The sequence below is a fragment of the Equus caballus genome, chromosome 17 (assembly GCF_041296265.1).
Source record: "Equus caballus isolate H_3958 breed thoroughbred chromosome 17, TB-T2T, whole genome shotgun sequence".
Classification (NCBI taxonomy): Eukaryota; Metazoa; Chordata; class Mammalia; order Perissodactyla; family Equidae; genus Equus; species Equus caballus.
In genome coordinates this window covers 87,625,542-87,639,069 of record NC_091700.1, presented here as the reverse complement: position 1 = coordinate 87,639,069, position 13,528 = coordinate 87,625,542, and the positions used below count along the sequence as shown (strand labels likewise).

At 40.0% G+C, this 13,528-nt stretch overlaps 1 long non-coding RNA gene across 4 annotated transcripts in view; it reads left to right on the top strand.

The window, feature by feature from the left end:
• The window catches only part of LOC111768621 (uncharacterized), a 128,104-nt gene that overhangs the window by 86,039 nt on the left and 28,537 nt on the right, over positions 1 to 13,528 (top strand). The gene's annotated exons all lie outside the window — the stretch shown is intronic.

Genomic DNA, 13,528 nt, shown 5'->3' with positions numbered 1-13,528 from the left:
CTCAATTTGGTGTCACAACCAAATATATGCCTGTCATTAAGTGCTCTTTGACTTTTGTCCATGGAGATGGAGAGAATGTTCTTAAAGGGAAAGAAAGAGCTTCGTACTGATGTTGCCTAGCAACTAAAACCTCATTTTTTTTTCAATTTGTTGTTTTTAAAAATTCTACATCATGTTAACTTAATCTGGGTCTGAGGCATATGGTTCCTGACTGTGTTTAATGGCTGCTGAACACACACAAGAAGATGGAAACACTTCCTTCTGGGCATTGAACTTCCCAACCGGGCTACAGGGTCTAGGAGCAATTGTCATCACCCTGAGGAATATGTACAAATTGGGCAGAACGTGACCATCAGAGACAATCCTGAGCAACTGTCCCCCAAGTTGGGGATCAGCTTCTCTGGTCCTATACTGAAGGCTGAAGACTGGGGCTTCTTTCCTTCTTTACTAGACCCTCTCTGGCTCTGGACTTCAATCCGTGGGTGCCACATCTTTATCAGCCAGGTCCACATTTGGTCCCTTTGCTTGATGACTTGGTGTGGTGGTGCCTACACTGACTCTTCTGTGATTATAAAGTATGGACCTGGACTGGCAATTTAGGAGACTTGGGTTCTAATCCTAGCTCTGCCATTGACTTGCTGACTGAACTTGAGTAAGTTGCTTGGTGCATCAGTTAGGATAGGTAAACTGTGTTGCAGAAACAAATAAATCCTGAAATCTCTGTGGCTTTATGCTACAAATGTTGGCTTCCTGCTTATGTGAAGTCTGATGAGCACTGGGCAGCTCTCCAGGGCATCTTTCTTCCATGGATAGTTCAGAGATCCAGGGAGTTTTCAGATTGAGGTTCCACCATCTCAACATCGGGGCCACCGAGGGGAAAGGGAGATGGGGGGCACGTGAGCTCTTCACTATTTTAGCCAGGAAGCAACATGTCACTTCTGCTTATAGTGCATGGGCCAGAACTGGTGACATGACCACAACCTAACTTCAGGAGAGACTGGGAAACATAGCAAAACATCTGGAATATTTGGTGAAGAGAAGCCATCCCTGCTGTCTTGGTATGTCTGAACCTCACTCTAGTCACCTGCAAAATGACAGGGTTGGACTAGATAATTCCTAGGAGCCCTTTTATAGCTGCAAATATCTAGGAGGCCGTGACTAACCACAGCACCATGATTCCAGATTACGTATTCAAACTTCTCCTCTAAGCATAGTTCTATTTTTAAAAGGAATAGATTAGCATTATCTTCACCCACTCACTTTATTGTCCCAAATTGAATAGTCTCACTTCTCTCACCATAAAAACTATTCCTTAGTTTTAGAAAAATCACACAAATTAGAAAAAAAATGTTTCTACAGGCTAACTTCTTTCAAAAGAAGTTCTTCAGTTGGAAGGATTTAAGAAAATTCGAATCATTTATTGTCCTAACTACTTCTTAAGCAGATGTTGAAAACAATCTACAGTATGTACAAACAATGCATTTTTCACCAAGGAAGACTTCTATTTGACTTTCTGTATTAAAGGATTATAAAGTTATCCCTAAATTAGTGCTGAATTCTCAGAGAAGTAAGCAATTTTAAATGAAGAGCAGATAGAAAGGAAGGAAAATTCAGGTTTATTTCTTTTTTTAACGAAAGATATGCCAGCGAAAATCTACAAATAAATACTTATAATTTCTTCCTTGTCCTCTGGTAAGAGATTTCTGGCAGCTTGGTAAGGACCGTGAGCATCTCTCCTTTGATGACAGCCTGCCACCTGGCATCGACAGTGGATGAACCCACATTCTACGTGTCATTCAGTTCTACGCGGCGTCTACAGTCCTTTATGTTCTATGGACGGATGGAAACATTTCCTAAATTCCTCTTCTGGAGGATCATTATTTAGCAAGTACATCCAAATCAAATGACTTCCAGACCTATTCTTCCATTTTGAATTTTTTAGCAGAGTTGGTTTTGATTTAGCATGCTATCTGCATTTTTGAAATTCCATACATCCCTCTTCCTCTAGGATAGGGCATTCTCATTGTTCGTTACTCTCAATGGTGGTTTTCAAACATGGATGAAAGCTATTTAACTCTCTTCCCATCAAGAGCCTCGGCGTCTGCCTCTGCCTCTTCAATCAGGGCGGGTTTGTGTTCTTTGATCAATACAGTGTGGCTATAACGATGGAGCACGACTTCTAAAGTTTGATCATAGCAGGCCATGCTGCTTTTGCCTTGCTCATTGGAACACATGGTCTTGGAGCCCTGAGCTGCTACGTAAGAAGTCTGACTGCTCAGAGGCCACCATGCTGTGAGATGCCCAGGACACGTGGAGAGGCCATGTGCAGGGGATCTGGCCAATGATCCCAGCTCAGTCTAGCCTTTGAATCACATTGGCCGAGGTACAGGGCGTGTGTCTGAAGAAGCCTCCAGGAGATCTTATCTTCCAGACATTCAAGTCTTCCCCGTAAAGTCTGCGGACTTTGTGGAGCAGATGCAAACATTCCTATTTGTCTGAAATCCTGACCCAGAATCTGAAGGTATAATAAAATGGTGGTTACCAGGACAGTTACCATCTCTGCTGGCTTAGAGTTTGGAGTATGCATTATCACGCTTTTTGCCCGTTTATAAGTGGAAAATCTTAATGTATTTAGCAGCAAAATCCAAGCATTTAGGTAGACATTTTCTTCAAGGCCATATGCAAAAACAATATAATTTTACTTGACTTCTTGCTGCTCTACTGCATGAAATTCTTATACTTGAGGGCATGGATTGGATCTTTTCATCTCTGCATGCTAGAGTCTGGCACTCAGGAGGCATTTAGCACATGTTAATTGAGTGGAAAAACATAGATATTGACACCAACATTGACAGATATTGCTAAGAGACTTTTGTGTTAACCAGAATGGCTAAGAATTTAAATTATGAGGTTAAAGAATCCATTCCAATCGTCAGTACCAGGGGTTGGCAAACCACTGCCATGGACCACATCTACTCCCTCACAATTTTTATTTTTATAAACAAAGTTTTATTAGAACACAGTCATGCCCATTCATTTACGTATTGCCTATCACTGCTTTTGTGTTACAACAGCAGAGTTCAGTAGCTGTGTCAGAGACTGGACAGCATGGAGAGTATAAATGTATTTGGTATCAGACGCCCTTTCGAGAAAAACTTTGCCAACTCCTGACTTAGACAACCTGAATGTTTACCCAGTAGCTCACAGAATCATTGAGAGTTAGTGTAGACTCCAACAGTGGTTCTCAAACTTGAGTGAGCATCAGAGTCACCTGGAAGGCTTGTGAAAGCAGAGTGCCTGGCGTCATCCCTCAAGTGTCAGTAGGTCTAGGGTGGGGTCTGAGAATTTGCTTTGAACAAGTTCCCGGTGGTGTCCATGCTGCTGGTCTGGGGATCATACCTTGAGAAGGACTGGAGTCACAGAAATATGAATGAAGAGAGACACTGAAAGTGCTACTCCTGGTTCTGCTCTGCCTCTCTGTCTGGATGATCTTGAATAAGAATCTAATTTCCTCATCTGTAAATTTAGGAGACTGGCCTAAAGCCGGCCTTCACGGGACTAGTGTCTCAACATACTGATTCCCTCAGCCCTGGGGCAGGCTAGGCAAGGCTTTGAGCCAGTCCCTCCTGCCCCAAGCAACCTCCCTCATTTATCCCAGAATGCTTTACAAATACGATCATTTTCTACACGTGCTATGACACATAAGAGACTGGGAAGTGTTGGACCAGAGGAATTTTCAGGTCTTCTTAGTTCTGAAATTCTATGGATTTAGATGTTTTGATTGATAAACACCCCCATCTCAAATACATATTGATCAACGTCCACTGAGTGTGGCACTTGGCCCACACTGTGCATGTGTGGTTTGTGTGTTTCTTTCTCATAAATCAGATTCTATAGATGCTTTCCTACCTTGTTGCTCACTTTTTCTCAGCCTGAGATCAGGCGTCTGCTAGCCTCTTCTGAAGCACATGGATCTGACATTCATTCCGTCATTCAACACTTCCTTGGCACTTCCTCGATGCTGGGGGCTGCCTGCATTTATTCCTTCTGTCCTTTAACAACACCATCTATACCTCCAACAGTGATGTGGCCAGAAAGTGAGGCCGTGGTACCTTTCCAACAGAGACAAAAATCAGAGAGAGCTGTAAAGAGACAAGAAATCTTCTTTTCCTTCCATCATGAGAATTCTCCCTGGCATGTTGTAACATAGTAAATGTTGATTAAATGAGCAAATAAACAGATGACATAGTGTGGTGCATATAGAGCAATATGATCAAACATCACTACTACTGTCTACAGTGCAGGGTCTCTCTCTCTATATGTATGTGTGTATGTATATATATGTATGTATGTATGAGTACACACATATGTATATACAAACATACATGTAGACACATATACATACTTGTTAAAGTCACTGCTGTGCTGAGTCCACTCCGAGTTGTTTCTATGTGCTTCAGTATGTATTGAGTACCTACTAAGCTCAAGTTTGTGTAAGATGTTGTATAAAGGAAAGCTCAACCCAGCTATTATTTTCAGTGAGCTTACAGTTTTGCTCTATAATTATTCTTTGGAAAACTAGCTAAGAGAGGAGGTGGGTGAAAACTCTTTGCTGAGAAACCATCTTTTGTTGCAGGATTGGTTCATAGTCTTTCTGTCTTGTGCCTCCAAATGATATCAAAATGGAAGTAATTTGTTCCATGGTGAGCGTGAGTCATCGTCTAGTGAAGTGGGCACTGTGAGCTCCAGAGGTGGCACAGCTAGAACACAATTTATGAAAGTAGAAAGCCAAGGCTGGAAGGAAGCCTGCTCCAGAATAAGCTGAATGATCAAAGGTACACAATGTACCTTTCTGTGCTGAGAAGCTCTCTGGTTTTGTTGTTTATATGGGTTTAAAAGGCCATTTCTAACTTTTGGCATTACAGCTTCACTTTTGCAGGGATTTGCACATTTGCTGTCTGTGACTAAATGTTTGATTTGCCACCCAATTTTAACCAGACATAATTGACACCAAATGATTGATCTGATAAATATTTACTGAACATCTACTATATGATAGATGCTGGTGTATCTACAGAGATGAATAAGATATGATTCCTATTCTCAGACTGGTGGAAAAGGAAAAAAACAACCACCCATAAGCAGTCTGACAAGATAAATCCTAAGAAAAGGCAGAAGGAAGAACTAACCACCTGGGCAGCCAGGGACACTCTCACGGGGAAAAACACATTTGAGATCTGACATCTGAAAAGGTTTCATATATTCTGTGGTCCATTAGAATAGCCTTCAACATAATTAGTGAATTTTTAGATTAAGATCAAAGCCTGGAAAATAGGATTGTAAATGGATACTGCTATTCACTAATATGACTATATTTTAAAGGGGTTGATCTTTTTACTATAAAAGAAATATGTTGTGTACCTTCCTGAGTGTGGATAGGCTAAGATGGGTCTGAAGAAATGTCTGGGAATAGACATGGAAAGATTTAAGTGTTTCTGCATAGTAGAGGGAAAAGAATTGGGAGCCAGAGGGATTAATAGGGAAGAGCAATGAGAGGGAAAGGAGGAAGTGAGAAGCCAGTTAGATCATGGAGATTTGGTCTCTAAGTGGCCTAAAGTGGCCAGTGGAAAAGAATCCAAGTAGTCGAGTGGTCTAATGATGTAAGGTCATGGTTGTCCAATGTTCTATTTGAAGTTGGCTGCATTGTTGAGATGTAATGCTGAGTCTTCCTAAATCTTCATTAAACTAACACATGCACACAACTGCTTTGTATGGGTAGTAATTCTATTGAAAGCTAGTTAAGAGCTATCTCCCGTGGCTGGCTCATTATGGTGAAGGAGAAAGAGCATGAGCAAGACGTCAAGAAATTCCAAAGGGAAATGAATTCACAGTTGAAGAGTTCTCAGTCCAGAGGTAGATCTGAGACTATGAGCTCCTCTGAAATTTGCTAAAACCCTGGCAAGAGCATTGAACTTCAACCAGGAATGAGGGCTCATGGCAATTTTATCCAAATATTGGAGGGGTGTGGTGGTTACGGCAGCTAATATCCAGGTTTCAAACTAGAAATACTGAATACTCTTCTGTGCTGGCGCCTTATATAATAATAAATACTTAGTGACATTGTATAGGATAAAATAAAGCCTTGACACAAAAGTTAGATTCTCTTGGGCCTGGCCCATGGCTGAGTGGTTAAGTTTGTGTGCTCCGCTTTGATGGCCTGGGGTTCATAGGTTCGGATCCTGGGTGCAGACCTAGCACTGCTCGTCGAGCCACGCTGAGGTGGTGTCCCACATAGAGGAACTAGAAGAACCTACAACTAGGATATGCAACTATGTATTGGGGCTTTGGGGAGAAAAAAAAAAAAAGAAGATTGGCAACAGATGTTAGCTCAGGGCCAATCTACATCACCAAAAACAAAACAAAACAAGTTAGATTCTCTAAATCTGAGATACCAAATTATTCTGGAACACATGAATTTTTTGTACCATTTTTCGCTTTATTCTGCTCATACGCATTTTGGAATGAGGTGAGGAATAAACAAATGAATGAACAAACAAATAAGAACAGTTACAAATAAGCTTCTTTTGAGACATTCACCTTGGCAGCATTGGTTAATTGTGTGGGTTTTGATGTGAATTCCCCTGATCCTTGGCCAAGCACACTGATTTTGTCACACGTGATTTATTGCAGCTTTTAGATTGGTAAATATCTTTCACATTGGAAATTGCCGTGTTTGGCAATGTGCAGCTTAAGTATAAATTAGGAATTTGTTTCTATCAACTGGATCAAGTGTTGGAGGAAGTCCCATAATTTGTCTTCTGGAAAGCAAAACAAAATGTTTTCTCTAGAGGCATAACGTGAATCTTTCAATAGAATATTTATTGAAGGCCTACTATGGGCAAAGAACCATTCCAGGGGCTGAGGGAGAAACAGACATGCTGATGCTTTTCTTGAGGTGGTAACTTGGAAGCATGACCCATAGATGATACTCAGCAACACAATAAATATAAAGAGTCAGATGAATAGTAGAAGCATTAGGTACTCATGGGTCTCAGAGCAGATGAGCAAAATGTTGGCTGGGGAGTGAGAGATACCTCTTAAGAGATTTGAGTTATGAACTGCATTGTGAAAATATTTTTTATTTTTTGGAAGCTTTTTTGAGTTAGAATTGGCATCAATAAACTGTACATATTTAAAATGTAAAACTTGACCTATTTTGGCATATGTATACCCATGAAGCCATCCTAAAATTCAAGATGATGAGTATATTCATCGCTCCTAGAAGTTTCCTTATGCTCTCTGTGATTCCTCCCTCTCACACCTTCCTTGCTCCAAGCAGTCACTGATCTGCTTTCTGTCGCTAGAGTTTGCACTTGTTAGAAAGTTTTATGTGGCTTCTTTTAAGTAGTACAATTGTTTTGAAATTCCTCCAAGTAGTTTCAGGTATCAGTAATTCACTCTTTTTTATTGTTGGGGAGTAACCCATTACATGGATGTATCACAATTTTTTTATCTGTCTGTCTGCTCATGGACTCTTAGATTGTTTCTAGTTTTTGGTTGTTACTAATAAAGATGCTATGAACACACATGAACAAGTCTTTGGTGGACATACACTTTTATTTCTCTAGGTAACTACCTAGCAGTGCAATGGCTGGGTCAAGTGATCAGTGCCTAAGAAACTGTCAAACTATTTTCTGAAATTTTCCATTTCTAAAATGATTGTACCATTTCGCATTGCCATCAGCAGCATATGAGAATTCCATTTGCCCTGCATCCACATCAGCACTTGGTATGATTCATCTTTTTAATTTTAGCTATTCTAATAGACATGTAGTGGTATCTCATTATAGTGTTTTGTGTCTTTTTTTGAGGAAGATTAGCCCTGAGCTAACATCTGCTGCCAATCCTCCTCTTTTTTGCCAAGGAAGACTGGCCCTGAGCTAACATCGGTGCCCATCGTCTTCTATTTTATATGTGGGAGGCCTGCCACAGCATGGTTTGACAAGCAGTGTGTAGGTCCGTACCTGGGATCCAAACCAGCAAACCCCTGGCCACCAAAGCAGAACGTGAGAACTTAACTGCTGCGCCACTGGGTCACTCCCTGATTATGGTTTTAATTTGTGTTTGCCTAATGTCTAAGGATGCTGAGTACTTTTTCCCGTGTTTATTTACAATCCTAATATCTTCTTTGGTCAAGTGTCTATTGAAGTCTTCTGTCCACTTTTTATGAGGTTTTTTGTTTTATTATTGAGTTCTGAGAGTTCTTTATATATTCTGGATTCAAGCCCTTCATCAGGTATGTAATTTCATGTATTTTATCTCAGTCTGTGGCTTGTCTTTTCATTCTTATTATAGTGTCTTTTGAAGAACAAAAGTTTTAAATTTTGATGTAGTCCGATTTATGAAGTTTTATCTTTTTGGTCATGCTTTTGGTGTCATATCTAAAACATCTTTGATGAAGTCAGCCCTATGAGCCAGTGATTAAGTTCGCGCACTCTACTTTGGTGACCCAGGGTTTTGTTGGTTTGGATTCTGCACATGGACCTAGCACCACCCATTGGGTCATGCTGAGGCAGCATTCCACATAGCAAAGCCAGAAGGACCTACAACTAGAATATACAACTATCTACTGGGGGGCTTTTGGTAGAAGAAGAAGAAGGAAAAAAAAGATTGGCAACAGATGTTAGCTCAGGGTCAATCTTAAAAAAAAACCTTTGGCTACCCCAAGGTCACAGTCTTTCTCCTGTCTCCCTTTAGAAGTTTTGCAGTTTTAGGTTTTGCATCAAGGGCTATGACCTGTCTTGAGCTATGAACTAAATTGTAATGAAGAAGGAGGAGGGTAATAAAATATATAAGAGCAAAGGGCTAGAGGCTGGTGGTTCCAAAGCGTGATCTGGGGATAGTGAGGTGACTGGCTTGGATGGAACTCAGACACTATGTGCTCTCTGCACTGCAGTCCCATGACTTCCTCTCAGTTCTGTGAACATGTGAAGCTCCTTCTGCACATACTATTCTCTAGGCTTGGGATGATCTGCCCCTTGCTGAGCCTGGCCAACCCTAACATATACTTTGGTTCACAACACTAGCGTCTGTTACTTAAGCCTTGTCTGACTGTTCAGACCAAGGCTGCCATGTTGCACAACTCCATTCTGTGTGGATGGTTCCCCTGGAGTGCAAAGTTCCACTTAACTAGCTCAAAAACCTTGTTATACACTTGCATGACACACACAACTTTTCCTACCTAGTGTTTATTTCCATTTGTATTTGTGTAGTTGTGTCAATATTTGATTAAAATCTCTTTCCCCCATAGACGATATGCTTCTTGAGGGTAGGATCTACACTTCTTTCTTTATTAATGAGTCTCCACTGACCAGTACAGTGCCTGGTGCATACTAGATGCTTCATGAATATTTGTTGAAGGAAAGAAGTAAAGAAGAAGGGAGGGAGGAAGGAAGGATTGCACATAACACTAGGAATTAGAGTCAGATTGTTGAAAATGCCTCACTAAATAATTTGGGTTTTATTATAGGCAATGGGGTTCTATTTAAAGGGTTTAAACAGGGAAAATGGTATGAACAAAGCAATATTTTAGAATCTTGTTGGTGTGTAATGAGTGGATTAATGCATGAGGCAGAAGAAAATTTCAAAAAAACCCAAGAGCGTGTCTGAAATAGTTGGAGGAGCAGAGGGAGAAATGGATGAGGCAGCTGTTATCTAAGGAACAACCTACGGGATAGGTTAGCTGATGGGAACTGGAAAGAGTAAACGGGATAGAGCCAACGTTAACCGAGGAGAGGGAGCCCAGATAACTCGGGAATGATATTGTCAGTGGGGCAGAGATTCCATCCCAGGCCATTTGCCTCCTAAGTCTGCATTCTTTCCTTGGCACCTAAAAGCTGTCTTGGTGCGAGGTATTCTGGAGGGTGCTAAGAATACCTTTTGTGCGTGTCCTGGGAAGATCTGTCTACTGCCCTCTGTGCTCCTTGGTGGGCTGTTCCATACCAGTCGAGACTTTCAACTTATCTACTAGATTGGGAAGAAGAGCTGCCTGCTGGGGGAGCTTTGTGGCTTTGGACACAATTTATCTATAAAATGAGAATGATAAAATATAGGGTTAAAATAAGACAGTACATGTGAAACTGTCTGGCACACAGTGTCTAATTAATGTTATTTTCTTTTAGACTAAAATAACTGCAGCTTACAGCAAAAATTAAGAAGTTTGACAATACTAAATGTATGTGAGAATGTGGTTTCCCATACACAGCAGGTGGGCGAGTATTTGGTGTAATCCTTGTGGACAACTATTTTTCACTGTCTAATAAAATTGAAACTTCACATACTCTGATCCAGAAATTCTAACCCTATGTGTGTATCCAAATGCAACTAACTCATGTTCACGCCCACTGAGGGATATGTATAACGACGTTCGTAGATGTCCTATTTGTAACAACCAAAAAAGAAAAAAGGCAATGATAATGGACGTCCTCGTATTATTCCTTATTCCTGACTTTAAGAATGCTTCTTCATTAGCATAAGGCTAGTTTGCTCTGGATTGAGACAAAATTATTTGATCACGTTAAGAGAATATCTATTTCTATTTGATTAAAAATCTTGAGTAAGAATGTATGTTCAATTTATCAAACACATTATCAGCATCACTCACAGAAATAATAATATAATTTTTATTCTTAGGATATGATATAGTGAAACATATTAATAAGTTTCTTTCAGCAGTATACATTTTCCACTTCCAGAATAAGCTCCATTAGGTCACATGTGTTACCCTACTATAGCTAGATATTATTTGATAATATTTTATGAAATACTTTTCTTATTAATATTTACACATAAGTATGATCTGTACTTTACTTTTCCTGTTAACTCTTTGCTGGGTGTTGATATAAATATCATTTCATTAAAAAGTACTTGGAAGTTGTCCTTTTTTCCCCCGTGGTCTAGAAGAGCTCAAATAATATTGGAAGTATGTGTTATTTAAAGATTTCTTAGAATTTCCCTGTGAAACGATCTGAGCCCATTACTTTTAAAATAGGAAGTTAGTGAGAGAGCTCTTTGAAAATTTTTTCTATTTCTTCTATAGAAACTGGTCTGTTAAGATTGACTATCTTGTCTGGAGCTGGTTTGGGTAAATTGTACTTTTCAAGAAAATTACACATTTTATCCAGCTTTTCAAATTTATTTGCACAGAGTTGAACAAAGAAGTCTATACAATTATTGTAATTTTCTATAGTTATAGATATTTCTTTCTTATTATTTAAAAAAATTTTTACGTATTTGTGGTTTCTTCCAGTTTTTCCTGTGGTTTGTTGCTATGTAACAAACCACTCCAAATCTCAATGACATAGAACAACAAACATTTATTTCTTGCTTGTGGATCTACAGGTTGGCTGCAACTCCACTAAGCTAGGCTGGACTCTAGCCTCCAGGTTCCAGGCTTCAGGCTCAAAGTTGCAGTTCTGATTCGTGTCTGCTCCACGTGTCTCTCATCCTCTCTAGTCCAGTGGCTACCTGGGGTCAGTTGCACAAGATGAATGGCAGGAGCACAGAGGACAAAAGGAAACATATGATACCTCTTCAGTCATTCAGCTTGGTACTTGCATGCTGTCATTTATAACCAAATTTTATTCGCTAACACAAACACCTGGCTAACCCCAACATCAGTGACTTGGGAAAATATACTCTGCCCTCTATAGTTGGTGTTACTGTAAAGTAACACGGCAAAGGAAGTAGCTATATAATTCTAATACTGAGTGGGCATAAAGAATTGAGGACAGCAATTTATTCTACCACAGCCCACTCTTTTTTTTTTTTTTAAAGATTTTATTTTTTTCCTTTTTCTCCCCAAAGCCCCCCCGTACATAGTTGTATATTCTTTGTTGTGGGTCCTTCTAGTTGCGGCATGTGGGACGCTGCCTCAGCGTGGTTTGATGAGCAGTGCCATGTCCACGCCCAGGATTCGAACCAACGAAACACTGGGCCGCCTGCAGCAGAGCACGCGAACTTAACCACTTGGCCACGGGGCCAGCCCCCACAGCCCACTCTTTTATGTAATTTTTTACGTCCCCCTCATGGGCAAAATGTACTTACTTTTATACAAGACATGCCAAAGTCTCATCCAATTATGACATGTGGGATCTCGTTTATATTAGTTTTGAATTGGTTCCTCTTGACTGGGAGAATTGTGAATTTAAAGAGCAATTATTTCCTCTTGTTTATCTGCCATGCGACAATGGGGCGGGGCAGGCTGATGTCCACAAGCACATCTGTTCAAGAAGGGGCTGCAGAGGAGGCACAGGGCCCTCATTAGTCTATAGCAATACTCAAAGCCTGTGGGCAAGTATTGCCTGGCCCCTTTATCCCGGGAGTAGAACATTTCTCTTTACTAGCCTAAACTTTACTCCCTGGAGTGGGTACCGATTTTATTTCTCTCTATGGCCCTTGACTCTGCTTTCTGGAAGGTGCTTCCTTTATCATCATGTTCCTTAACCACTTCCGAAGCAGGCGTTAAAGAAAAGGCTATCTCAGCCTGTTTCCTGACAGTAGAAAGTTGGAGAGAACAAACGTTTTATGTCTTAACAATTATAGTCTTAATCCAGCACTTATGACAATTTAGTTCAATAAATTCTAAAAAGAAGAAAAAATACAGAAACATCCACTTAACACAATGCAATAATACTACATAATCAAAATAAAGATAGAAACTAAAAAGCCTCTATCAATTGGAAAATTTAAAATTCCCTCTTAAAGAACTTTTGACTCAAAGATCTGATATTAAAACCAAAATTTTGGAATATCTAGAAAGAAGTGATCATAAAAGTACTATATATCAGAACCCATGGATTCCATCCAAAGGATCCCAGGTAGATTGTTTCATCTGCATAAAATGCCTCTGGAAAAGTCTGTGGATACGGTCTTTTGATTTTCCCAGAGTATGTATAATTAATTCTGGAGAGAGAAGGATATCTGAAAAGAAGTATGGGTGTGGCTATCAACACAAGAGGGATCAAGTATCTAGAAAACTCACAAAGTTTTTGAGAGACCTGGATTATGGTTTATGTTCCATGAATAGTCTATTTTTTTGGTGCATAAATATTAAAAACTGTTGGATCTTCTTTTCAGATTGCCTGTCTTATTCTCAGTTAGTGTTTCTTGCTCCAACTTCAATCCTGTTTTCAACCTTACACAAAATGGAACTTGTGGTCCCCTCCTCTTCTTGGACTTTTGCCTTTTCTTGGTCCTTTGTCTATCCTTTAATACATATTCCTGCTTGAGCTCTGCTTTTGGCAGCCTTTCCATCTTCTTGGTGTTGTAGAGTTTTCTCCTGCCTAGTTTCACCACAAATGGAGTTTGCATTTTTGTTTGCTTGTTTTGTTTTTTTTGTTTTTGTTTTTATAATTGAGTTATTGATAGGTTACAATCTTGTGAAATTTCAGTTGTACATTAATGTTTGTCAGTCGTGTTGTAGGTGCACCACTTCACCCTTTGTGCCCACCCCCCACCCCACCTTTCC